The sequence below is a fragment of the Malurus melanocephalus genome, unplaced genomic scaffold, assembly GCF_030028575.1.
Source record: "Malurus melanocephalus ecotype Western Australia unplaced genomic scaffold, MMel_1.1 scaffold_232, whole genome shotgun sequence".
Lineage (NCBI taxonomy): Eukaryota > Metazoa > Chordata > Aves > Passeriformes > Maluridae > Malurus > Malurus melanocephalus.
In genome coordinates this window covers 1028720-1037033 of record NW_026623464.1, presented here as the reverse complement: position 1 = coordinate 1037033, position 8314 = coordinate 1028720, and the positions used below count along the sequence as shown (strand labels likewise).

Here is an 8314-nt window from a genome sequence, read left to right as displayed (position 1 = left end):
TTCTTCCCTTTTTTATTCCTCTTTTTTTTTTAAATCTCCATTTTCATTACAATAACAATTATTATTTCAGTTAGTTACCTGTTCTTATTGCAACCCATGAGTTTTACTTTTTCCAAGCTCTCCTCCTCATCCCATTAGAGTGGAGCATTGTAAGCAAGTGGCTTAATTGCCTGCTAGGGTTAAACTATGACAGATTTGTTGTCCTTTATCAAACTTGAAGAACAGAAGGTCTGAGGCAAGACATAATAGTAATTACTGATGATTAAAAGAACAAATTGATCTATTTAATTCAGAGCAGAAATGAACAAGACATGAGGGATAGGTTAACAGTGAATAAAAATAGTTAACACAATAAATCAGAAAACAATAAATCAGAGATTTCTACTTATCTGTTCCTTCAGTAAAATGTGAAGGTGTAAAATTGAAATCTGGTAAGAATTTTTTATTTCACATGAGGAAAGGTGGAGATAGCTGGGCCTGTTTAGTCTGCTGAAGAGATTACTGAGGGGAGATCTTATTAATGCATACATATATATCTTACAGGCAGGTAACAAGAGGATTGGCTCAGACTCTTTTCAGCATTRCCCTGCACAACACTGCAGCTGACACAAACTGAAACACAGGATGTTCCTTTGGAACAAAAGGAAAATATTCTGAGGGTGAGAGAGCACTGGAGCAGATTGCTCACAGAGGTTGTGGAGAATCCCCTTCCCTCAAGATATTAAAAACCTTCCTGGACAAAATCCTGTGCAAACTTTTCCAGGTGAATCTACTTTAGTGAGGCTGAGAGGAGTATGGAAGGTTGTATTGGTTCCAGAGGTCCCCTCTGATCCCACTGTTCTGCAATTCGGTGATTCGGTGATTTTATACAGTTAATCTAAAGCACTGAAGTGGCCACAAAATAGCCACAAATATCTCAGAAACTTCAATAATGGAAGATTATCAAACAGACATGATAAGCCTAAGACAAAAAGTTCACTCCTACAAACATGTAACACRGTGCATGATAGTGACTACTGTAAATATTAATTCACATTTACTTAATTTTTCATTGAATTAGTATTTTACCAGGTGTGCAAATTGGACAAACAGTAAAAAAAGGCTTACAAAGTTAGGAATTTAATGTGGAAATGTGGAATTTATTGCAAATTATAACAAATATGTTTAGGTTTAAAATTCAAAGTCTTGCTTGGGTTAAAATTTGGTAACTCAGCTGTGGAAAATTCAACCCAACTTTTGACCTCTTGTGTTTTAACTTTAAACTCTAGCCTCAAATTATTTTCTTCTAAGAGAAAATTCCTTAAAAAAAAAAAACAAATGGGATGAGACACAGAATTTGCGGCAAATAATATGACTAGCTTTCTAGCTTTTTTTAATGAAACACCTAACCTATTTTTTTTAAATTCTTAATATAACAAATAAAAGCCTTTATTAATTCAAATTTAATCTAAATCAGTTTTGGATTAACTCTGCACAGATTGCTTCTTTTTTTTTTATCTGTCTTGATATAAATTAAATTTTCCACCTTTAACTTACTGGAAAAGGAAACTTTTTCACATAATGATACTGTCAACCTCTGCTGGAAGGTCACCTTGTACTACACTACTCCCTAAATACTAGTTTAGGATGTCAAATTTTCTGCCATCTAAAGTACCTATACTCTAATTTATTTGTACTTGACAGTACACTTTACATTGATAGACAGTTAGTTGAAAAGCATAAAAGTGTTGTGAAGAAAAAGTTGAGAACTTTTTTCCATTGCTCAGGGACTTAAAAACAATCCATCCATACATAAATATCAATTTTACCTTTTAGTTCAGTAAGCTGACATGGTTTATAACTCATTTGACTYGCAGTATAAATTTACAGATTACAATAGTGAGTCTGAAAAACATCTAAAAAATATTGCTGTGATAACAGAAGGGCTTCAGGAAGACAGAACGAGTAGTAGTTTTTCCTCCCCCTATGGAACATGGAGGAATGGAAAGGCTTGAAACAAAACAACCAAATGTCAAGCTTTCAGGTTCTGACTTCTTATGTTACATTCCAGAGTTTTAAAAAAAAAAAAAAAAACCCAAAGCAACAAACGAAAAACAAGCCCTGTTAAAGGAAACTTTAAATCTTGTCTTAATTTTTTTCCTTCATACACATAAAGAGCTTTGTCTGGAAGCTGTTAAAAGATCTTCYATAACCATTCACATAATTTGTCCAACATACTTGGATCCAAGATGAAGTGGATTCAATTCTAAAAAGTTGAATATAGGGCTTTAATGTAAATCAGACTATTTATTTGAAACATGAAAATATCTTTCATGTTTGTATGATTACCTGTATGTGTTGTGGCTGCATATTTATCACTGCTGCCTTATAAATTGCTCATTTAATCTAAGCTTCAAATTTATAATATATCATAAATATTCTTTCCTATCCAAAAGAACAGTATCATTTTATCTTGCAGAAAAAATCTTTGTCATAAGGGACATGACTTTTGTATTATAGTATWAAAATTATTTTGAATCTATCACAGTTTGTTGTATTGAGCAATCTGTAATCATCTCCTTAATTAATTTCAAAAGCAATTTGATTTTTTCCCTCTGTGTAATAGAAAAAGTCAAGTTTGAATTACTTATTCATTTGGGGACAGAAAGCAGCTGTGAAGTACGTAAAGCAACTTGAAATAATTTTACTTATTAACTCTCATGACAGAGTCTGCAATTTTTCTAAATCAGGTATTGGTTTAGATGCTGATCCTGTAGACACTGATCTGGATAAAGAATTCCATGTTCTGGCTGATAAGGGTAAGAGGTGATATAGGCAAACAAGAAAAATAACAATTACAGAGATTTATGACCAGAAAATTACACTTAGTAGTGTCATTCAGCTTAAAACTTTTATAGTTCATCTAAAAGGTAAGCTAACATAGAAAAGGGTGTGGGTTGAGTTATAAGAGGCTCTTTCTTTATATAGCACTGAGTATAACATAGAAATAAACTCAGGGCAGTCTGAAAATGTACAGCCTGGGAAGGTCAGTAGCTGCAAAAAAAGGTGTGGGTCGTTTCTCTCCTCAGATATTGAAGGCAGCAAGGTAGAATATAATGAATTGAGGACAGAAAGGTGAAAAGTTGGCTATGACAGAAAGACAGCAATATTATATCTCTCATATTGTCTCTGCAAAGCAATCAGTCCACTTGAGAAAGTCAATTTACAGAAGTCCAATTTCCTTTATCATGTGCAAGAGAAGAATGGTATCTCAGCATGAATATTAAATATCCACAAAATTCAAAAAGAGCTCTCCTACAAGCAGCACAGACTTAAAAAATATGGAGAAGGTGGAGAAAATGGTGAACCTGGACCCAGGCTGACCACAACTGCCAACAAACTGAGCTATGATGTGAAGCTCCAAAGCCTCACAATATGGAGCTTGGGCAGTTAAACCTTTCTTTCAACAAAATTGGGCTGTTTTGTTAAACTAAATTCGCAAGAAGTACGGATTTCTTCCTGTTCTCTTGGGAGTAGGTTAGCAATTTATGCTGGAGCCCACCCCAGCAGGTATCATTTACCCASCCACTAAAGAATTCTTTAGAGTACAGCGGGCTAAGGTGTTTCCTTCTCCTTCCCTAAGCCTTTCAGAACCTTAACACTTATGGAAGAGTTCAGACCACACTGATGCAAAAGTTCAAAACAGATAACTTGACAGGTTTGGGGAGAGAAGAAATGATCTTTTTTCCAWGCAAGTGTGGGCCAGAAGTCTTGGCTTTTGTGGCTGAGAAACCTGTTTGTATTATCAAAAACCTGTTGTCAATCATATAGACTTCTCTTAATTTAACATTATATCCCTAAATCATCTCTCCTTTCAGTTTAACTCAAGACTTCTTCGGTCTATCAGATGTAGGGGAGGCTTCTTCAGTCCCAGTAGGGGAAACAGAAGTTTTCAAACAGTAATTCAGACTCCAGAGATTCACAGACYTCCTAAACATTCTTCAACCCAGCTGCAGACAGGCAATCCAAAAGTGGAACAGGGACTTCCAGAGAAAGCCAGTGTGAGAAGGTAGCATCATAGCACACCAGTTACCCTAATAATTATTCAGACAATTTAAAGTTTTGTTTAGCCAATATAACACCAGGGAAGAGTTTATGGGAATGCTTAGAAAGARGCACTTGTAGTTTTTTTTTCCTTCGTTATATAAGAAACTGTCATGGCAAATCTGCAAATGGTCTTCCACACTACACAAGAAATAAAAATTAAACAGGTGAATGACTACCTCAGCCACCCCCTATCAGCTTAACTCCTCTTTAATTAAACCAGTTGATTTACTTAAAAAAACCCTGTGGCGTTCCAACCGTGGGAAACTGCGAGGAGTTMTTTTAAAATGGATGGTCAAGAACAAAATGAAATCAAACGAGACAAACTTTGTATCTCAGAAACATTTATTGGTAACGAAAACCAAGAAGTAGTTGCCCACTAAATGGGGCTGGAAAAGACAGCAAAAGAGAAAGGAAAATGGAAAAGGAATGGGTAGAGAGAGAAAGGAGACAGAGGGAGCGAGCGTTACCACCAGTAGGAGCGGGGGGTGCTGTCGGTGTCCATGTGACGGGGGTGAGCACTGCTGCCGGACGGAGAGCGGCTCAGGGAGAGGAGCGGTTCCCGTGGAGATGGGCTGCTGGACACGCGGTGAGTGGACACTCGGRCAGGWCCGGGTCCCTGGGTGGAGTTGACGCGAGGATCTCAGTGGCGGGCGAGGYTGGAGGCAGGAAGGTGGCACAGCGGAGGCTGGGTCAGCGAAGGAGCGAGGCGAGGCAGACGCTGCACTGCAGGCTTGGAGGGCAGACGGTGTCCTGCCGAGCACCCAGGAGGGAAGGCAGATACGTAGTGGGCGAGCAAGAGCTAGCGAGGGCAAAATCCACCCCCAACTCCAGCTCAAAGTCCCGCACAAAACTCCGCACCCCCCATTCAACTCTCCCGAATTCACCTCCACGCAAGGCTCATCGCGCAGTTAACTTTTATACCCCTGGCKCCTCCCAAAGTCTGCCTGCTGATCAGGAGACCATTGGTCCAGTCCATCCTTCTTCCATTGGTGGAGCCCTTCCACCCTCCGATTGGAGAGATTTCTCTGGGGAGAGCAGTGTCTCCAGGTGCCCATCTGAGGTGTTGCCAGGCGAAATCCCCAGCAGGGACAAGCCTTCACCCATCTCCTGTTTGCCTCCTGCAGGCTGCAAGTGTGCACCCCTTCCCCCACATGCCTCTGACAAGCAGTGTTGAGGCAAACCAAGATTGAAATGGCTCCTCACAAACCCCAACCTGGGGTCAAGCCCAGACTAAACCATGTACAAAAATCAAAGGCTGAAAAGTATGACCAGAACAGATGAGCCTGAAGGCATCATGGTTTGGAAACAGCCAAAGAGTTATTGGTTTAATAAAAATRAGCATGGAATAGCACAGAAAATTTTACAAGAATTTGAATGARCAGAATTAATAATTGGGAGTCTGCTAAAAGTAAAAATGTAATATAAAACTAGTGATATAAAACAATTGAAGGTAGAAAACAAGACAAGGGCTTAATTTTGATGCTTATTTGGTTTTTAATTTGTAGATATCTTATAAAATTCTAAATTAAACTATACTGCAGTTTGCATGATGTTTCGTTTTGCCTACAATATTGTGATTCCATATGTGTTGGCAAGTGTGCGTTTCTCTTTGCCTAGTCCCCTACCCAACTGTCTCCCTCTTCCTTCCTCCCCCCTGAAAATAACAAACAATTCAACACTGAGGGTTTTATTTTATATGGGGCAATGCGATACAATATGTTCATTGTATTTCAGCAAAATGCAGCAACCACATTTTCTTCATCCTTGAGGAATTTTCCCATCATGTGCCATAATCTCAGTCCTGTAATCTCTTCCTATAAAATTCCCTGGCATACCATATTGATCCCATTGAAGCCAAAATGATCAATGACAGGTTTGTCACTCATGCTTGCTCATCCAGTGCCCAAGACTATTCAGATCAGAGAAGTTGTTGTAGCAGGACACATCTGATTTCTAATGTGTGTACCTTAATTTTAGCCCCATGGAAATTCAGGTATGATAAAGAAGGGAAGGGTCACAAACCTCAACCTTAGCTTCTAATGCAATCAAGTCACAGACAAGCCATAGGCCCACTGCAGGAACTGAGAGATACACCTGAGGCCCCACAGTACATAGGACTAATAAGTTGTTTGACAGATTGATCTAATTTGTTTCTTCACTGACATTCTTCTTTCTTTGTTTCAGCTTTTTTCCTAAGCACACACTTCAAGGATGTCAGTTTGTAACACAGTTAAAAGCAAATGAAAAAAAGATTTTAAATGGCAGAAACTGAAATGTTATTYCTCATCCTGCCATTTAATTTCTAAATTTATGTATTTAACCACAAACTTATTTTTTGCTATTAATCTTGGCCATTTGCTCATTTGAAAAATGGAACATATGGCTTGACACATATGGTTATTCCTACATTAAAGAAATCAGATACCCTCGCAAGTGAGATGTGTCGGGGAAAAGAAATCTGTCTTCTGTTTGCCCTAGTAACTACTTGTCTATCAWATCACTTGTCAGTCACTGCTACTTAAAACCACTCAAAGAAAGGGGCAGTGATTCATTATTAAAGCCATGCTCTGACACTACTATATGCAAAAGGTTTTCATGTGTGACTAAATTCAGGTAGGAAAAATGCATCTTTTTACACTGAATTACAAAACAATCAGCTAAATATTTTTACAGTTCTACTGACACAAGTAGCTGTTTATAATATATCAGGWTAGAAATGATCAGAAATATTTCAATTTTTTCTTGCACAAATAATGTAATTTTCATCATTTTGTAAATAGGATAAGTTTTGAAATTTTTTTTCAGCTACACATATTTCAAAAACTGACTTTAGATGTAGGTCTAAAATTTAGTTTAAAACAATTAAAATTGAACTAAAAGCTTCAATATGACCAAAATGTGTTGATATTATGGACTTGGACTTTTTCGAGTTTTAACTTGCTTTGGAGGACTTTTAAAAGTGTTTCTTGTTTGATTTGAAATGAGAAAAGACATAAAAACTATGGAACATTTTGTGAAATGGAAAATCTGGTTCTTACTCAGTCTACTCTAATTCCTGTTCATCTAAATCCTGTTAGTTTTCAAAATTCAAGTTAATTAACTATCTTTGTCCCATAAACATCTTTAATGACTTCACATTTTTCTTCAGAATATTGTTGATCTCTGCCACAGTCATCCAGTTCTAGCTTTGGGTTTTATTGAGGCTTTCAGCCTCTTCAGAAGTTGCACAAATGGAGCTGTCCCTGCCAGATGGGTTTATAGCACCAGGCAAAAGGAAAAACARAATAAGAGGCAGTCTGACTCCCGCCCACTTTTTGTGCTGTCTCAACTACTGAAACCATTTCATCTCTCAGTGATGAGGCAAAGGAGAAAATAACTACTGTTCTTTATTTCCCTATTTGTCACACACATACAGTGGTGTCTTGGAAGAGAAAGAAAATGTATTTCGAGGGAGAAAGATTAGCAAAAATTAAAAAGAAAGGAGGAAAGGAAGGAATATGGAGGGAAAATATRCTGTAAGGGAGAAAAGGTTTATGTTAATGTAACTACCATGAAAAGGTTCATGGKTTAAGGTACAATAGTATGCATACATGTTGTTGTTTAGGAATGGTATACCCTAATTTAGTGCTCCCATTAAARTGAAAATCATTATCTCCTCTCTTCCCCCAGACCCACCAGTAAGAGACACAAAAGGCAAAGATCCCAAGTTGAGATGCAAACAATTTACTGAAAAACAGCAATGAGATAAGAAAATGAACAGCAACAGCTATAGTATTAATAATAAAAGTGCAAAAAGTCCAGCTAAGGGAGTTGTACTGCTTGAGGGCAGTGGATATATAAWTGTTTAGAAATGTTTCTATAGGGTAATTTGGAATTTTCTCTTATATAGCTATTTGAGTTTATCTTAAGTTAAAGATATGGCTATGTTTCTTATTATTGTACTAGTTGATTAGCATAACCTCTGTTTTCCAATCAGTCCCTCAGAGTTTAATTGGTGTTTTTACATTCTAGATCAATAAACAAATTAATGATATGACACCATTAATGTATTTTCAAAATGAAATAGTAAAAATTAAAGCAGATTAGCTTTTCTGTTTATATACTCTGTTTATTATTTGAACTATTGGTTTAATGTTTCCTTTCCAATTTGTTCACATCAGTCTTTATTCAACTTCATGTTAGGTCCAATTCCTGACTTACCTGTCCACTTTTTTTTTTTTTTTTTTTT

At 37.0% G+C, this 8314-nt stretch overlaps 1 long non-coding RNA gene across 1 annotated transcript in view; it reads left to right on the top strand.

The window, feature by feature from the left end:
* Window positions 1–4594: 4594 nt before the first annotated feature.
* LOC130578561 (uncharacterized) overlaps window positions 4595–8314 on the top strand; it is a 27078-nt gene continuing 23358 nt past the window's right edge. Inside the window, exon 1 of the long non-coding RNA XR_008965897.1 lies at window positions 4595–4672. This is a non-coding gene — a long non-coding RNA (uncharacterized LOC130578561). The remainder of the gene's footprint in view (window positions 4673–8314) is intronic.